This window comes from Mustela nivalis, assembly GCF_964662115.1.
Source record: "Mustela nivalis genome assembly, chromosome: 12".
NCBI classification, from domain to species: Eukaryota; Metazoa; Chordata; class Mammalia; order Carnivora; family Mustelidae; genus Mustela; species Mustela nivalis.
This window is the reverse complement of record NC_139031.1, coordinates 49978038-49988819: the sequence shown is the minus strand read 5'-3', so window position 1 is coordinate 49988819 and position 10782 is coordinate 49978038.

Sequence of the window (10782 nt, the reverse complement as noted above, 5' to 3'; positions counted from 1 at the left end):
GAAAGAACGAATGGACTTGACTGCACTTTGTATATGGCAATAGTGGTATATTCTGTCTGAGGCCCAAGGACAGGAGCAAGGTGAAGGGGCTTAGTCATTTTTGTGATGATGGGGAGGCCAGGATGTTAGTTCCTAAAGCAAAAATATAATATCAAGTTGTAGGTTGTACAATATCACTTGTAGGTTGTTACAGGTCAGCTGAACCCCACCCCTAGAGCTTCTAATCCAGGGTTCCAGGGTGGGGACCTATAGTCTGAATTTTTCACCAGTTCCCAGGTGATGTGGATACTGCTGGTCCAGGACCTGAGAAATACTGGTCTTGAGATCTGCTCTTCCCTTATCCTATCAATAGGGGGTAGCAGAGAGCAGCAAATCCCGCGGTCACCTCGGAAGCCAGTGGAAATCCCCATCCAACTTCCCTCTATTCTAGTCTAACAAATGGCAGGAGAGAGAGCCAAAATCTTGAATTACTTAGATGTATATACTCCATGTGACCTTGGTAACAAGTCATTTAACTTTGGCTGAATCGCTCTCTGTGAAATGGGGAAACAACCTGAAAGATAGTGGGATGACTTGATTAATGTTTGCTGAGAATTACAACTTCCAAAGAAAATTGAAGTATGTAGGTAATAAATTATTCTGGGAATTTCTTATTTCTAGGACTTATTATAAATGTCTGCCCTTTGAACACTTCCCATTCATTCATAAACACTGGTTGCCACTTTGAATTTCCAATTGTTTAAAGTTTAGAGGGCAGTACTTTCAATGCCTTCATTACATCCTGAATGGATAGCTCCAGACCTAAGTGACAGACAAAGAGCAGATGAGAAGACAGTCCTCCAGGGGATGAAGGTGACCATGGGGCTTCCTATGGGGCTCCTGGTGGGGAGGAATCCTTTCAGGTTTTTTACAAAGAAGCATCCCAAAGCTGCTAGATTACATACCCTTAAAAGTCAGGGGTCAGTTCCCAGGAATCCTTCTTGGCAGACTGATTTTGATCCTTCAACCATTATTTACTGATCCTCAGTATGTCCCAGGCTCTGGTCTGGAGGGGACACCGCTATGAATCAGAGACAAGGACTCTGCTGTCTTAGAGTTTGGGTTCCAAATGTTCACTGAAATGAGAGCCCTAATCTCTGGCCTGGATCCCCCTCCCACAGCCTGGCCAGTCCCTCATTGGCTTCAGTCTAATCTGCAGAGGCTAGTCCTCTGTGACTTAGAGCTGAACTTCCATTCCTTTTTGAAATTCTGGAATAAAATTTGCTTTGGACAACTTCCACAGGCCCTTCAGAATTTGGGTGTCTTAGTGGTACTTTAGAATTTAACCGCTTTTAATTCTCTGTATAATTTTCCCGCAGATAACATCATGTCATCTCCCTAATCAAAATTTCTAATTCAGTTGTCACTGTTACTTGCACTGTATAGGTTTAAATGGTGCAAATTAAGTACCAGGGCTGGAGTTTGGGAAGTCCTTAATTTTAAGGTGTTTATTAGAATAAATTCCTTTGGGATAAAAAAGAAAAAAACTTAACTGTTTTGAAGTTTTTTGAGAAGTGGCTGTTGAGAAGTGGCAGAAGGATTTTGTGGCTGTGGATCTAGTTTTAGGTTGTACCTTTTGGAGTTGAAGAAGGTAGGTAGGGCTTCAGTGGACACACCTGAGCTTCAGCCTGGCCTTGTCACTCACTGACTAAGTGCCCTGAGGCCAGTGATTTTCTCTCTGCACCAGAACCTCCTCAACTATAAAAGGTAAGGGAGGGAAACTAAACTGGGTGAACTCTGAAGTCTTTGGGTCTCTAACGTTCTGCTGGGCAAAAGGGGAGGATGATATTACCCAGTTTCCTTAATACTGGTGGCAGGAGGATTGTATTCTAAATCAAGGGTTAGCACACATGGCTAATGGATCAAATCTGGCTGTCTGTCTGTTCTTCTGTGGCCCATTGGCAAAACTTGGTTTTTATATTTTTTAATGTTCAGGAAAGGTCAAAAAGTAATATTATTTGGTGCCACTTAAGAATTACATGAAGTTCAAATGTCTGTCTATAAATAAAGTTTTATTGGAACACAGCCACACTCGTTCATGTATATACTGTCAGCAACTGCTCTTGCATAAAAACAACAGAGCTGAGTAGCTGGGACAGAGATCTATGGTCTGCACAGCCTAAAATATTTACTCCTTAGTCCATTATAGAAAAAAAGTTTACTGATTTTTGTTTTTAAAGCATTGTTCAACTCCCTTCTGAACTCAACTGAAAAACAAAAATTCTTCAGAGAATTTCAGTTACATGAAATGTAATTTTCTTAACTGAAGACTTTGAGTTCTTACTCTCAATTTCATGTCACATTATTCTGTAATGACAACAAATGCTGTATTATCAGACACAGTAAGTTAAGTGTACCTTGTCTATGAGCCATGGTGGGGAGATGTCAGAATAGATCTTTCTGGAAAAAAATTCCTAATAATCCTCTCAGGAAAAATTTCAAATAGGAAAATCACAACATAAAGAATGAAGTGAAGAAGGATTCCATAAATCCCCAGAAGTACCAGCCATAAAGAAAAAGATCGCTGTATTGGAAGTTGTTCTAATTTTAAAGTTCTATATGAAAAAGACATCATAAACTTCTTGCTTAAAACACACACACACACACACACACACACACACAGAATTCTCCTACATTGCTGGTCAAAGTGCCAGATGGAAAAGAATTCAGCTGTTTGGAAAAAGCAGTTTGGCAGTTTCTTATGAAGTTAAATATACACGTACCATATGACTTAGCCCTTTTCCTCTAGGTATTTACCCAAGAGAAATTAAGACACGTTCGCACAACAACTTGTACTGAAATGCTCATAATAATGTTATTTATAACAGCCTGCATTTCCATCAGTTGGTGAAATAGATAAGCAGATATGTTATGGCCATACCACAAAATACTATTTAAAAATGAGTAAACTGGGTGCTTGGGTGGCTCAGTCATTAAGTGTCTGCCTTTGGCTCAGGTCATGATCCCAGGGTCCTGGATGGAGCCCCTCATCTGGCTCTCTGCTCGGCAGGGAGCCTGCTTTCCCTCTCCCACCCCCCTGCTTGTGTTCCCCCTCTTGCTGTCTCTCCTCTGTCAAATAAATAATTTTTTTTTAATGAGTAAACTATTGATAGATGGAATAACATGGATAAATCTCAAAGCATTATGCTAAAGAAAAGAAGCCAGACATACTGAATGAGACTGTTGATACGATTTTGAGGAAAAGGCAACACTATTGTGACCGAGAGCAGGTCATGCTTGCCTGGGACTGGGGGGAGCAAGGAGATTAACCAGGGGCACAAAGGAACTTTTGGGACAAGAGACACTTTTTAAACCAAAATAGTAGTAATTACATAACTGTATACATTTCTCAAATATCAAATTGTAGGCTTGGTTATGTGTGTTTTATATAACTGTACCGCAGTGAAGTTGATAAAAAATGGAAAGATACAGACTAGAAGAGTATGTTTGCAATACATGTAAACCGATAAAAGATTAGTACCCAGGGTTTACATAAAGAACTGTTAGGGAAATGCAAATCATCATTTCACACCCAGTAGGCATCACACCAGTGAGACATCCTTTCACACCCAGTAGATTGGCAAAGATGAAAAAATCTGACGAAGCCAAGTGTTGGCAAGAGCGAACACCAAAACACTTAGGCTTTGCTGCTGGGAGATTAAACGGGAAACACTGATCTTTGGAAACCATCTGGCATTATCTGGTGAAGTTGAAGATGCACATATCTGTGACCCAGCCCCCTCACTCCTAGGTATAGAATGTTCCAGAGAAACTCTTGCCCATGTGTTCCTGGGGATAAGACAAGGACATTCAGAGCAGCATGAGGAACAACCCAAATGCTCCTCAATGCATCCAGCAGTTGTGATATGCAACAAAGACTAATCACCAGTAGAGATGAACGAAGCTACAGCTATAAACACCAAGAAGAAAAACTTACCAACAAAATCGTGACAGAAAAGAGCAAATTGCAAAAGAATACATGCAACATGACACCATGTCCTTAAAGTTTCCAAGAGCAAGGAAAACTAAACTATAAAACTAAAGCATAAAAATATGTCCTAAACCTATAGGAAAAAAGCAAAAATCATTATTCTATGAAATTGAGTCCCGTGACTGTCCCTGGGGAGGAGGAAGAAGGTGCTATTGGAGCAGTACTCAGAGCTTCAGTAGTGCTTCAGTAGTGCTAGCCGTGCTTTAGTAGTTGGGCTGACAACAGGTTTGTTTTACTATTATCTGTTATATTTTCTCTGCATGTCCTGTGTATTCTTTAGTAGTTTGCAAATGTTTTCAAGTGGAATAAAATAACTTCTAAAAGTAATATGAAGATAAAGACAACTTAGTAGGAAAAAATTGGCTCATGAGCAGGCAGTCCACAAGAAGAAATCCAAATGCCAATACACACATGGAAAGATGTTCAGCCACAGCAGAGATGGGGGAAATGCCACTGAAAGGAAGAAAAGTAGAAAAACAACAAACCATTAGTAGGGTATGATAATACTCGGGTAAAATTTAAAAATATTCGAAACAATACTGTAAATTCTGTATGGATACATACAGAGATAAAGAACAGAAGGATGCATGGGAAAGGCACACAGCAAAGTCAGGAGACGGGTGCCTGGGTGGCTCAGTCAGTTAAGCAGCTGCCTTTGGCTTGCTTCATGATCCCAGGGTCCTGGGATCAAGCCCCTCTTGATTGGGCGCCCTGCTCAGTGGGGAGTCTGCTTCACCCTCTGCTTCTGCCTGCCACTTACCCTGCTTGTGCTCTCTGTCAAATAAAAAAATAAAAATCTTTTTAAAATTTCAGGGTGAGGCGCCTGAAAATTTCAGGGTGGCTCAGAGGGTTAAGCCTCTGCCTTCGGCTCAGGTCATGATCTCAGGGTCCTGGGATTGAGTCCCACATCAGGCTCTCTGCTCAGCAGGAAAACTGTTTCCTCCTCTCTCTCTGCCTGCCTCTCTGCCTACTTGTGATCTCTCTGTGTCAAATAAATAAATCTTTAAAAAAAAAAAAAAAGTTCAGAGTGACAGTTGTCTCTAATGAAGGGGAGGGAGACATGGGATTAGGGAGGTTGTGAAGGGGCTTGAGCTCCTTCATGCTCTACATATAAATCTACATGAAGATTCTTGTAACGTGTCTAAAAGGGAAATGAGGGGCACCTTGGTAGCTCAGTCAGTTAAGTGTCTGCCTTCAGCTCAGGTCATGATCCTGGAGTCTTGGGATCAAGTCCTGCATGGGGCTCCCTACTCAGTGGAGAGCCTGTTTCTCTCTCTGCCTGCTGCTCCCCCCTCCCCCCAGCTTGTGCTCTGTCTCTCTCTCTCCTTTTTCTGAAAAATAAATAATATATTTTTTTAAAAAAGGAGGAGAGGGAAGATCTGAAACAGCAAAATGAAGACCTGGTAAACCTTGGTAGCTCATTTGTTTTTCTCTCCACTCTTCTAAAGGTTTGAAATACAGCATTACAGCTTTTAAAAAAGAATGAATTATTAACAATCTTTTCATTCCACATGTGTGGTCTGGACAACCTTATAGAAATGAAATTTAAGCCATTTCTATTCAAAATTGTCTAGAGTTTGAAACTCAAAACCCTGCCTTCTTTGCTTTTTCCTACAAAATCTACCCTCCAACTTAAATACGTTATTTCTTATTGGGTCCACATTTTTGGGTGGCTACTCCAAAAAATTACCTCACCTTGCCCTCACACAGGAACACCTCAGAGATACCGCAGGTTCGGTTCCAGATGACGGCAATAAAGTGAATCAAATGAATGTTTGGGTTTCCCAGCACATCTAAGAGCTGTGTTTACACAATAGTATAGTCTATTAAGTGTGCAAAAGTCTCATGTCTATGTGCATACCTTAATTAAAAGTACTCTGTTTCTAAAAAAGTGCCAACCATCATCCAAGCTTTCAGCGATTTTTTGAGGAACCTTTTCCTGGTGGAGGGTCCTGCCCGGATGTTGATGGCTGCAGACTGGTCAGGGTGGTGGTTGCTGAAAGTGGAGTAGATGTGGCGCTTTATTAAAATAAGACAGCAGGGGCGCCTGGGTGGCTCAGTGGGTTAAAGCCTCTGCCTTCATCTCAGGTCATGATCTCAGGGTCCTGGGATAGAGCCCTGCATCGGGCTCTCTGCTCAGCAGGGAGCCTGCTTCCCTCTCTTTCTGCCTGCCTTTCTGCCTACTTGTGATCTCTGTCTGTCAAATAAATAAATAAAATCTTAAAAAAAAAAAAAAAGACAGCAATGAAGTGTGCCTCCCAGATGAACTCTTCCTTCCATGAAATGCCAGACTGTGACAGCATTTTACCCACAGAACTTCTTTCAGAATTGGAGTCAGTCCCCTCAACCCCTGCTGCTGCTTTATCAATTAAGTTTATGGAATATTCTAAATCCTTTCTTGTCATTTCAACAATCTTCACAGCATCTTCCGCGAGAGTACATACATTCCATCTTGAGAAACCACTTTCTTTGCTTGTCCCTAAGGAGCAGTTCCTCATCCATTAAAGTCTGATCATGAGGTTGCAGCAATTCAGTTCCAACTACAATTTAGTTCTAGTTCTCTTGCTATTTCTACCACATCTGCGGTTACTTCCTCCCCTGAAGTCTTGAACTTCTTCCAAATTCCTGTTCATGTTAATAATTTTGTCCACTTTCAACAAACTACAAATGTTTCAACGGCATCTAGAATGGTGAATCCTTTCCAGAAGGTTTTCCATTTGCTTTGCTCAGATCCATCAGAGGAATCACTATCTACAGCAGCTGCAACCTTACAAAATATATTTTTAAGATTTTATTAATTTATTAGAGAGAGAGGAGAGAATAGAGAGGGAGAGGGAGAAGCAGACTCCCTGCTGAGCAGAGAGCACGATGTGGGAGTTGATCCCAGGACCCCAGGATCATGATCTGAATTGAAGGCAGACACTTAACTGACTGAGCCACCCAGGTGCTCCCCAAAAATATATTTTTTCAATAATAATATTTGGAAGTCGAAATTACTCCTCGATCCATAAGCTGAAAAATGGACGTTGTATGAGTAGTCATGAAACATTAACCTCAGTGTCTATCCACATCAGAGCTCTTGGGTGACTGTGTGTATTAGCAGTGAGCAGTAATATCTTGAATCTTTTACTACAAAAAATACTAATTCAAAGGGATACCTGTACCCCATCGTTTATAGCAGCATTGTCTACAGTAGCACATTATGAAAACAGCCCAATTGTCCATCGATTGATGAATGCATAAAGAAGATGTGCCATATATAAATATATATTCAGCCATTAAAAAGAATGAATTCTTGCCATTTGCAATGAAATGCGTGGAGCTAAAGAGTATTATGCTAAATAGAATAAGTTAGTCAAAGAACGACATCCCATATGATTTCACTCATAGGTAGAATTTAAGAAACAAATGAGCAGAGGGGGAAAAAAGAGAGAGAGAAATCAAGAATCAGACTCTTAGCGATAGCGAGAAAACTGATGGTTACCAGACGGGACGCTGGGGGCCGGGGTGGGAGACATGGGTGATGGGGGATAAGGAGGGAACTCGTTATCATGAGCACCAGGTGTTGCGTGGAAGTGCTGAATCACTATTTTGTACACCTGAAACTACTACTACACTGTGTTAACTAACTGGGATTTAAATAAAAACTTTAAAACAAGGAATCTCTTTTCCTGAGCAGTTGGTCACAGCAGCGGGCTTAAAATATTCAGGAAACTGGAGCGCTTGGGTGGCTCAGTGGGTTAAGGCCTCTGCCTTCAGCTCAGGTCAGAATCTCAGGGTCCTGGGATCCAGCCCCGCTTCGGGCTCTCTGCTCATCGGGGAGCCTGCTTCCTCCCCTCTCTCTGCCTGCCTCTCTGCCTACTTGTGATCTGTCAAATAAATAAATAAATAATCTTTAAAAAATATATATTCAGGAAACCATGTTGTGAACAGTTGTGCTTCCAGCCAGGCTTTGTTTTTCCATTGAGAGAGCACAGGCAGAGTAGATCCAGCATAACACTGAAGGGCCTGAGCGTCTTCAGAGTGGTAGATGAGCGCTGGCTTCAACTTCTTTCAAGTCACCCGCTGCTTTAGCCCCCAACGAGTCAGTCAGTCTGTCCTCTGACGCTTTGAAGCCGAGCAGTCTTCTCTCTGGAGCCAACCTCTGCCAGCTTCAAACTCTTCTTGTGACGCTTCCTCCTCTCTCTCAGCCTTCACAGAATTGAGGAGACTTCGGACCTTTCTCTGGGTGAGGCTTTGGTTTAAGGGAATGTTGTGGCTGGTGTGATCTTTCTAACTACATCTAACTACAACTTTCTCCACATTAGCGATAAAGCTATTTTGCTTTCTTATCATTCTTGTGTTCATTGGAATAGCACCTTTAATTCCTTCTAGGAACTCTTCTGTTGCATTCACAACTTGGCTAACGAGCCCAAGGGACGTAGCTTCCAGCCAAACCCAGCTTTTCGCATGCCTCAGCATAATCATTTCTAGTCTCTCATTTACAGTGAGAGATGTGTAACTCTTCCTTTCACTTGAACACTTGGAGGCCATTGTAGGCTTACTAACTGGCCTAATTTCCATGTTGCTGTGTGTCAGGGTGTAGGGAGGCCCAAGGAGAGGGAGAGAGATGCGGGGTGGGGAGTGGGGGTGGGGCACCCCCAGTCAGTGGAGCCCTCAGAACACACAACATTTAGTAAGTTTGCCGTCGTGTATGGATGCTTTCTGTGGCACCGAAAAAACAGTACAATAGTAGCATCAAAGATTGCTGATCCAGATCACCATAACAAGTATAATAATAATGAAAAAGTCTGACACATATTGAGGATACCAAAATGTGACCCAGAGATGTGAAGCGAACAAACACCATTGGGAAAATGGTGCTGACAGACTTACTCAACTCAGGGTTGCCACAAACCCTGAATCTGTAAAAAAGGCAGATCTGTGAAGTGAAGCCAAGAGAAGCACAATACCATGAGGTTTGCCTTTATAATAAAGGCATCAAATGCTACCAACGTTATTGATGCTGAAAGTAGCTGTGCCTTTGATGTTATCACCTTTTTCCAGACAGCAGCTTCGTGAATCAGAAGCAGGAAATAGCCAAGAGAGCCTGGAGGAAACGCCATGTCCCCAGAAGCCGCTCATAATCATGGCTAGCCTGGGCCTCGGATCTTTCCCCAGGGAGCTAAGAAAGCCTCTCTCTACTTTAAGAAGCTTGAACAGACCAGCCTGTGTTGCTCCTAATAGTTTTATATATAATATTTCTCAGAATTTCTATTTGGCGTGGATTTGGGACACCCCCAGGAAAACAGGAGAATGGATGTGCCACCACTGTGGGCCTGAATGTCTGTTGTCTACTTGCTTTCCTTAAGGGTGGCCCCAAACTGTGCCATTGTAAAGAGGAGATCCCAGGTTCAAACTTGGCCACTCACCACCTCAGGGCACCCTCCTGAGGTGGTGACCTGACACCGGGCTGGAAATGAGCCACAGTGGGACCTAAAAGGGGTTGGACCTGCTGCTGAGGAGGCCCTGGGTTTGCCCTGAAGCAGCCTGCTGGAGTTTGGCCATCAGGGCTTACACCCGTGGGCTCTTCAGAATTACTCGGCTCATCGTAATTTGGAAATAGAGGAAATTCATAAACCTGGGCTTATAAAAAAGAAAAAGCAAACAGAACCTTTATCATCAACAGATCAGAACAGAAGAAATTGGAGGCTTGTCAGAAATCAGGCTGTGATGGAAAGAAAGCAGCCCACGGTATCGTTGGGGAGTGGAGCTCTGGTTTGCCTTTTGGGTCAGGAGGGCCATGGAGCTTCACAGTCATTTTGTAATGCCACAGGAGAAAGCTCATGGAGCTGTGCTTCCAACTAGTCAGAAGGGGTGTGGGCCTGGGGAGAAACATGTCCCGTTAGTACCATTGTTGTAGTTGCCATTAGGGATGCGCGTCTGACAACGGTCGAGCTAAAATGCAGACTCAGGGGCCTTGTGCCTCAGAAAGACAAAGTTGAGATAAATGTGGAGAGTTGTATCTGAAGCCCCTTTCTCTGAAGTGTACGTGGCTTGCGGGTAGGGGGGAGCATTATCCAAACTGCTTCTCAGGGTGAAATGACTGTGTGCCTCTGACACTTCAGGCAAGAGTGAGATGTTCCATTCTCATCAAAATAATTCCCAGCAGCAGTTTCTCATAATCCATGATTTCAGAGACAAGGTTTATCAGCACTGTGTCCTTCATGGTAATTAACAGAAGTTCTTCGGTTTTGTTTGTATTTGTTTTTACAGATTTTCCCTCCTGCCTGAGGTAAAGACTTGGTGGTGGTGGGGATGTTACCCATTAGCAGGGTCCACAGAAAACCAAAATGTCCCCCATTTGAGAATGGAGCCATCTGCTCTTAGGCTTGGATTTTGTTTTCTGTCCGTGGCTGCATTTTATTTTTTTTATTTTTTAAGATTTTTATTTATTTTTTTGACAGACAAAGATCACAAATAGGCAGAGAGGCAGGCAGAGAGAGAGGAGGAAGCAGGCTCCCCACTGAGCAGAGAGCCTGATGCGGGGCTCCATCCCAGGACCCTGAGATCACAACACAAGCTGAAGGCAGAGGCCTTAACCCACTGAGTCACCCAGGCGTCCCCATGGTTGCTTTTTAAAAGGCAGAATCAGAAGGGGATGACTGTTTGATAATCTCTACCTTTGGGGTGCTGAGAACGGAGGGTTTGAAGCAACTTACTGAAGGCTTTGGGAATTACGAGTTAACCAGGGTCCATGACTAAAAAGACTT